The following is a 9373-nucleotide window of genomic DNA, read 5'->3' on the forward strand; positions in this document are numbered from 1 at the left end:
GAAGAGTAGAAGTATGCGAATGTGATAAGCAAAAGAAAATGGAAGGGGAGAAAAAAAACTCTTTTTTTTTTACCGACGCGTGCGCGTCATGCGTGCTTACGCGTCGATGTGCATATTGGTTGAAGGACGCGTACGCGCCAGGTGCGCGCACGCGTGCATCGAGTTAGGCCGGAGGCATAGTGTTGGCCCAAGTCTGGCACAATTCTCGGGTAAAAGTACCGGGGGTGCAGATTGTGCAATCGACGCGCGCGCGCACAGTGTGCGTGCGCGTGCATTGCGAATTTAAGATCATGTGCGCGTACGCGCCAAGTGCGCGCTCGCGTGCATAGACTTGTGCCCTAGGCCCAATGTTCGCACAATGCAGGCCTGACTCTCGGGTTTTTGGCTGGGGTCGAGTTTTTTTTGCATCCACGTGTACGCGTACAGTGCGCGTCCGCGTGGATGGTCAAAAAAATGCTCAGGTGCGCGTACGCGTTAGGTGCGCGCACGCGTGGATGGTGTTCTGTTTTTCAAAAAATATTTTTCTAAGTTCTTACACCAATTCAAGCCTTTCAATCCTCCAAACAGCTACCAAAACGCCCCAAAACCTTATTTATCATATTATACTACCAATCAAACTCAACTATCTGAACAAAACATGAAATTAAACTAATTCTATCAATATGTACAAAAAGGGAAAATGAAAAGAATTTACCATGGTGGGTTGTCTCCCACCTAGCACTTTTGTTTATTGTCCTTAAGTTGGACTTATGGGGAGCTCCTCATCAAGGTGGCTTGTGCTTGTATTCATCTTGGAACTCCCACCAATGCTTGGTTCTCCATTGTGCCCCAAGATTTTTCATGGATTGAGCCAAGTCTTGATGGAGTTCTTCACAAACTTGGGGCTCCCAAAGTTGATCCTCTTCTTGTAATCCGGGATCCCACACTTTGTTTTCACACCCGTCTTGAGGTTGATCATCATTATTATTCCAACCGGGTGGTGAGTAAGGTGAATTCTCTATGAAGTGTCCAACAATCCTTCTAGACCCATCTATTTGAGCACTACTCCATCCTTTATATCTCATGTTTGATGCATCAACCATAATGAGCCTTGATTTGCAACGCCCACCACAAAACCTTTTTCGCTTACGCTTCATCCCGCAAACTTCCCTAAGCTGGCCATCCGTTTCAAGCAAACCATATTCAAGTGGGATAATAAAGCTAATAGAAATGAATTTCACCCACTCAAATGAAGGTGTAGACGGCAACCTAGGCAAAGATGCTTCCAAAGATCTTGACAGAGCATAGCCAACCCTCGTTCTTCTATTTCTAGGAACTTCCACCTCTTCACAAGATCTCTTAATCTCAATCCTTTGTTTAAAAATTTTATCTAAACCTTTTCCTTTACTCAAATCATAATAGGGAGGGTGAGAAAAATTTACCTCCTCAACGCTTTCAAATCCAACCGGAGAAGGTTCTTCATGCTCAAAGGATTCTTCACCACTAAGACTTGATGCTTGATCTTCATCACCAAGGGAACTCAATTCTTTCTCTATCCCATCCAAGTCTTCATATGGAATATGCCTTGGAAGGTGTGCACTTTCCTCCCTAGCATCAATTTCAATCATCTTGGAGGGGTTTTCTTCAACTCTATGTTCCCATGGAGGCTCCGCATCTCCTAAGTCTTCTACCACTTCTTCCTTGTCTTCAACAATTAAAGCTTCCTCCAATTGTTCCAATACAAAGCAACTTCCTTCATTTCCCACCGGAGTTTCCAATCTCTCCTTCATGCTATGTTCTTCATTCGATTCTCCACATGTAGCCATGGGAGTTCCTTGAGTGTTCAAGCATTGGGAGGCTAATTGATTTGTTACCGCATCCAAGGCGGCCATGAAATTTTGCACATCCCTTTTCATCTCTTCTTGCCCTTGAACAAGAACACCAAGGGTTTCATCCATTAGAGATTGGGGTGGTTGGAAGGATTCATCATTTTGGGGGAAGGGTTCATAGTAGGAAGGTGGTTCTTCTTGGTAGAGTTGTAGTGGTTCAATGTTTTCCATTCTTTCCACTTGTTGCACAACACACTCCATGGTTGCTTGAAATTGATCCAATGCTTCCTTGAGATGATCCCTTGACTCTTGTTCCTCTTGGATAATGTGATTAGGATCATGTGGCTCTTGGATCAATGGATATGAGTATTCTTCCATGGGAGGTTGTGGTGGAAAGTAGTATTCATCTTGTGGTTGAAAATTTTCATATATTGGAGGTGGTTCATCTTGATAATAATGTGGAGGAGATGGCTCTTGAAAATGTTGATGTTGGAACTGTGGTGGCTCTATATGTGGTTCATATGGTTCATATGGTTGTTGGTAGGATGGATATAGATTAGGGTCATATGAAGGTGGTTGGTGAAAAGAGGCTTGTGAGTATGGTTGAGAGTTATGTTGAGGATATGGTTCATAGGCATATGGTGGTGGTTCTTGAAAGTCACAAGGTGATTCACCATAGCCATTGGATTGATATGCATCATAGAATGGCTCTTCTTCATAGTGCATTGGTGGAGGTTGTTGCCATGAAGATTGATCATATGCATATGGTTCCTCCTACCTTTGATTGTCCCATTCTTGATGCACATCTTCATTATAGTCCTCATTTCCTACAACATGTTGATAACCAAACTCATAGCCAAGGTGAGAATTCATGATAGCAAGAGGAAAATAAAAAACAAAATCAAATAAGAAGCAAGAAAATTAAATCCTAAAACTAGTAAGAGCTAACAAAAGCAAACATATTCACACTATTCACATATATACAATAACCAATAACATAACACCATTGCAATTCCCCGGCAACGGCGCCATTTTGACGATTGGATTTTTGACGGTTTAGAATTTCACAAATGAATTCTCGTTGCAAGTATAGTTTCTAAACCAACAATAATCCTTTCATACAAAAGATTGTTTGTCACAAGTAACAAACCCCTAAATTTATAAACCGAAGTATTGAAACCTCGGGTCGTTCTCCCTAGGAATTACAATAGAGTGTCTTGTTATTGGTTGTGAGTTATTTTGGGGTTTTGATATGAAGCATGAAAGATAAATGGCAGGAAAGTAAACTAACAACTATAAAAGGCTCTTGGCAAGGTATGAAAATTAGAAGTTCTATCCTAGTTATCCTTCTCAATTGTGATGGGAATTGTTCATTGCTACCACTTAGTTAACCCTTACTAAAGACAGGAAAGTCAAGTGGATGAATTGACTTGAGCCACAAGTCCCAGCCAACTCCCAAGGAAAGACTAGCTTTAGTGCACTCCAAACCAATTAGCAATCTCTCCAATTACCAATTAACAAAGGAATTAGATAACTCAAGTATCACTAATTACTCTACCTAGGCCAAGAGGAACAAAATCTAACTAATAGCTATAAGAGACATTTCATCAAACACATAAAAGGCAATAAAAGTAAACAATATAAATTGCAAGAATTAAAGAGAGATCTAACTACAAAGGCAAGAGATCAATAATAGAAAAGCAAAGAAGAACAATTATTATGAATTACCTCTTATTGAATTGAAAGAAAATGGAAGGAACAATAGTAGATCTACAACAAAATGTAAGAACAACATAAAGGAAATTACAACAAAAGAGTAGAAGAAGATGAATCTAACAACAAGGAATTGAAATGTAGAAGTAGAAGAAGGCAAAGATTAAAACCTAGATCTAAGAACTAATCCTAATCCTAATTCTAATTCTAGAGAGAAGTGAGAGCTTCTCTCTCTAGAAAATACTTCTAGAACTAAACTATAAACTAATGGTAACTAACTTGTGTTTCCCTCTTCACTCCTTGGGTTAAATAGCATCAGAAATGAGTTGGATTGGGCCCACAAGGCTTCTAAAATCGCTGGCCACGTTTTGCTTCAAGTGGACTAGGTGGCAGCAACGGCACGTGCGCGTACTATGCGCGTGCGCGCCACCATACTTGTAGCAACTATGGCAAATCTTATATCGTTTCGAAGCCCCGGATGTTAGCTTTCTAACCCAACTGGAACCGCATCATTTGGACCTCTGTAGCTCAAGTTATGGTCGTTTAAGTGCGAAGAGGTCGGCTTGATAGCTTTCCAGTTCTTTCATTTCTTCATGAGTTCTCCAACTTTTCATGCTTCTTTCTTCATTCCCTTGATCCAATCTTTGCCTCCTAAACCTTAAATCACTTAACAAACATATCAAGGCATCTAATGGAATCAAGGAGAATTAAATTTAGCTATTTTAAGACCTAAAAAGCATGTTTTCACTCTTAAGCACAATTAAAGGAGAATATACAAAACCATGCTATTTCATTGCATAAATGTGGGTAAAAGGTTATGAAATCCCCTAAAATCAATACAAGATAAACCGTCAAATTGGGGTTTGTCACTCGCAAAATAACTACACTTTTAACAACGAATCAGGCTCATATAATAAATAATAGATAATAATTAGGAAGACAAGTTGGTAGCGCTTAGTTTCTAGTACGATCAGACGTACCAGAAATTGGGTCGTTACAATTTGGTATCAGAGTAGTTCATTCCCAATAGAGCCTGGGGAGTGGACTGACTATGCTTTACTACATACTCTGCTTGTGTGTCTCATGCCGTTAGGGTGTCTTTAAGATACATTTGGCATGAATGTCTTTGAGTTCTCATTTTGTGAATGTTCGTGCTTAACTTGAGATATTAAGATTGATCACCTTAATGCTGATTGTTTGGTGCAGATAAGACCTCAATGACTGCAAATAGGCATAGTTTAATCGAGCTTTGAATGACGAATCGATGTGAGGCACAGCTATCTTCATAGTTGTTATGATCTTCATGGCTATGACTATGTGAGATTTGCATGCTATAAGGAACGGACTGGTCTCTTTGTCAGGATGGCTTGAAGAAAGTAGATCGCTTGAAGATGGATTCTGCACGTGGCTAAAATTTTGAGGGCAAAATTTTCTTTTAGGATGGTAGAATGTAACAACCCCGATTTTCGAGTACGTGAGATAATTTCTGAAAATACGGATTTCTCCGGAAGATCAGCAAGGGGAGAACCTCTACTGTATCATCAAGTATCTCAATCCTCATTTTCATTATGTCATCTTTAAGTTAGAACCTTTTCTGAGGCAAGCTCGATAATGCAGTCACGAAGAACCTAGGTTTTGAACCGTATCGGTTAGGAGTTTTGATTCTGCTTTCCGTAAATAGTCTCCGTTTGACGAACCGGACCCGATTCATGAGAGAAGAGAGATAATAGTATAATAATATCATTATATTAGTATTAGAAGTTGCTTGAATGATATTATAAGGTTACCTGGTTAGTTTTAGTTAAAAACAGAAAATCGGTTTAACCGGGTTCACAGTTTACGGGTGCAGCTTAGCACCAGCACTCTCTGATGACTTTAGCAATGCTAAGTCCTCATTATACATGTTTTATTCTCATAATATATATGTTACTAGTGTCATTTATGCTAGTAGCTCAGAAAATAATTTTTAGAGATATTTTTACAAGTACATCTAGTTTTAGTAGTTATACACCTGAGATATTTTAATATTATTTTAATCCACCTCCAAGCCAACCAATCACAACTCACCCTACACCCCCAAAACTCCCAAGGCTGCCTCATTTGCTCATTGTGGCTGAAAATCATCAAGAGAAAAAGGAGAGAAAGTTCTTGGTTCATAAATCTTCAAAGCTTGATTTCTTTTGAACTAAAACTCAAATCAAAACTCCGATTTCACCAAAATGATCCTCTCTTCTTCCTCCACATAACCATGTAACTTATCAAGGATTGAAATAAGGTGAGATGGCTGTTCCTTTCCCCTTTCAATTCAGTTTTCAAGGAAACATGCTTAAACATGTGTTTTCTTGATGTTCTTCCTTAGGAATCATGCTTAACTTGACTTGAGAGCCAAGAAACGTTAATTTCCTGCAAGTCTAAGGTGAGATATCCTTTCCTAACGTTCTGAGAGAGATTTGGTCAGTTGAGGGTTTTTGGATTTAAAGTTGTTCTTGATGTGATTTAGGAGGAAAAAGTGCTTAAGGACCACCTAAGGACATAACCGAATCAGGAGTAGCAAAGCTAGGTAGGGTTTGACAAAATTAATCTTGATTGATTATGTTTTATTTGTGTGATTAGGATATGGTTTGGCTGTGCTTGAAATTGATGGTTTATATGAGTGATTCTTGTTGAAATTTTGGTGAAAATTTGATGAAATTTGATGATATTCAACTTTGAACTTATGTTCTTCATGGCTGCTGGAAAAACAAAACTCTAGGCCCTAAATTGGGGTTCAATTTGTGTTAAAATCATGTAGAAAAGATGGGGTTTTAGTGGCTGGGAATTTATCTTGAATTATGGTAAAAATCGGTTGTTGAAAAGACTGAAAAATGGGTAAGGAAGAATATGGAAGAACAGGCCTTAGATCTTGAAAAGGGCAAGGAAGTAAAATTTTTGGTGTTTAAGGGATTATTTGGTAATTCCTGAAAGTTAGGATGGTTAAAGTAGAAATATTAAAAGTTACCGGGGTAAAAAGTTAATTTTAAAGGTTAAAAGTTGAAGTGGGGTAATTTTCGAAAATTTAATAATAAAATAATAAATAATAATAAAATATTAAATAATAATATTTAATTAAAAATAATATTTTAATAAAAATAATAAAATAATGCAGAAAAGGCAGTTTTCTCTAAAAGTTTTAGAATGACAACTTTAAGCGCAGAATCTCATAATTACCTTCATAAAACACTTAGGGAGTGGTAATAACATGTTAGTGAGGCGAAGATAAATGAAAGATAAAAAGTTAAAGAAAAGATAAAAACCAAAGAAAAGTCTATAAAGTTTGAATGACAAAAAAACAGACAAAGATTGGTAAACGAACTAGGGCAACATAGTTAGTCCTTGAGTTGCGGCTAGGGTTAGGTATTATATGAAAAGTTAAACTGTTTCAGTATAGACTTAATGAACCTATACTTGGGACAGACTAACTATTGATACCGAAATTTACATAAGCTTTAAATACATACGATAAATAGAAAAATCAGAGCAGAGTAAAGAAACACAAGAATAGAACAACCATAGCAGAGTAAAAAGATACAAAGAAATGAGAAACTAGAATAGAGTAAAGAGAAACAAAGAGAAGAGAGTAACTAGAGCAGAGTAAAGAGACAAAGAGAAAAGAGTAGTATGATAAAAATCAGAGGACTTGTTGAAAGGTCATTTGTTGCTTGAGACAACGCAAGAGATGTTTGTTTATTCATTTGTTGCATTAAGGCAACTCCAAAATTATTTGTATGTTCATCTGCTGCATTGAGGAAGTCAGATAAATAGTGGTACAACCACAGAACATTTTCCAGTGCTACACAGCTATTGAGAGATGTACCTGGTGCACGAATTTGTGATTCGCACAACTAACCAGCAAGTGCACTGGGTCGTCCAAGTAATACCTTACGTGAGTAAGGGTCGATCCCACGGAGATTATTGGCTGAAGCAATCAATGTTTATTTTATTAATCTTAGTCAGGAGGCCAATAGGATTAAAAGTGAAATTACCAGATTTGATTATAAAAATAAAAGAGAATAACAGTGTTACTTGTTGTGCAGTAATGAGAAACATGTTGGAGTTTTGGAGATGCTTTGTCCTTTTAATTTCTACTTTTCCTTGAAATCCTCTTCCCACACGCAAGGTTCCTTCCATGGCAAGCTCTATGTAGGGTGTCACCGTTGTTAATGGCTACCTCCCATCCTCTCAGTGAAAACGTTCCTATGCTCTGTCACAGCACGGCTAATCATCTGTCGGTTCTCAATCAGGTTGGAATAGAATCCATTGATTCTTTTGCGTCTGTCACTAACGCCCAGCCTTCAGGAGTTTGAAGCTCGTCACAGTCATTCAATCCCAGAATCCTACTCGGAATACCACAGACAAGGTTTAGACCTTCCGGATTCTCATGAATGCCGCCATCAATCCGGCTTATACCACGAATTGATGGCGGATTGATGAGAATCCGGAAGGTCTAAACCTTGTCTGTGGTATTCCGAGTAGGATTCTGGGATTGAATGACTGTGACGAGCTTCAAACTCCTGAAGGCTGGGCGTTAGTGACAGACGCAAAAGAATCAATGGATTCTATTCCAACCTGATTGAGAACCGACAGATGATTAGCCGTGCTGTGACAGAGCATAGGAACGTTTTCACTGAGAGGATGGGAGGTAGCCATTGACAATGGTGACACCCTACATAGAGCTTGCCATGGAAGGAACCTTGCGTGTGGGAAGAGGATTTCAAGGAAAAGTAGAAATTAAAAGGACAAAGCATCTCCAAAACTCCAACATGTTTCTCATTACTGCACAACAAGTAACACTGTTATTCTCTTTTATTTTTATAATCAAATCTGGTAATTTCACTTTTAATCCTATTGGCCTCCTGACTAAGATTAATAAAATAAACATTGATTGCTTCAGCCAATAATCTCCGTGGAATCGACCCTTACTCACGTAAGGTATTACTTGGACGACCCAGTGCACTTACTGGTTAGTTGTGCGAATCACAAATTCGTGCACCAAGATTTTGTTTTGTGATGAGCGGATAATTTATACGCTTTTTGGCATTGTTTTTAAGTAGTTTTTAGTAAGTTCAAGCTACTTTTAGGGATGTTTTCATTAGTTTTTATGTTAAATTCACATTTCTGGACTTTACTATGAGTTTGTGTGTTTTTCTGTGATTTCAGGTAAATTCTGGCTGAAATTGAGGGACTTGAGCAAAACTCTGAAAAAGGCTGACAAAAGGACTGCTGATGTTGTTGGAATCTGACCTCCCTGCACTCAAAATGGATTTTCTGGAGCTACAGAACTTCAAATGGCGCTCTCTCAACGGCGTTGGAAGTAGACATCCAGAGCTTTCCAGCAATATATAATAGTCCATACTTTATTCGGAAATTGATGACGTAACTTGGCGTTGAACGCCAAGTACATGCTGCTGTCTGGAGTTAAACGCCAGAAAAACATCATGATCCGGAGTTGAACGCCCAAAACACGTCATAACTCGGAGTTCAAGTCCAAGAGAAGCCTCAGCTCGTGGATTGATCAAGCTCAGCCTAAGCATACACCAAGTGGGCCCCGGAAGTGGATTTATGCATCAATTACTTACTCATGTAAACCCTAGGAGCTAGTTTATTATAAATAGAACATTTAACTAATGTATTTGACATCTTGGGACGCATAGTTCTCAGATCATGGGGGCTGGCCATTCGGCCATGCCTGAACCTTTCACTTATGTATTTTCAACGGTGGAGTTTCTGCACACCATAGATTAAGGGTGTGGAGCTCTGCTGTACCTCAAGTATTAATGCAATTCTATTTTCTTTTATTCAATTCTCTTTTATTC

This window comes from Arachis stenosperma, chromosome 2, assembly GCF_014773155.1.
Source record: "Arachis stenosperma cultivar V10309 chromosome 2, arast.V10309.gnm1.PFL2, whole genome shotgun sequence".
Lineage (NCBI taxonomy): Eukaryota > Viridiplantae > Streptophyta > Magnoliopsida > Fabales > Fabaceae > Arachis > Arachis stenosperma.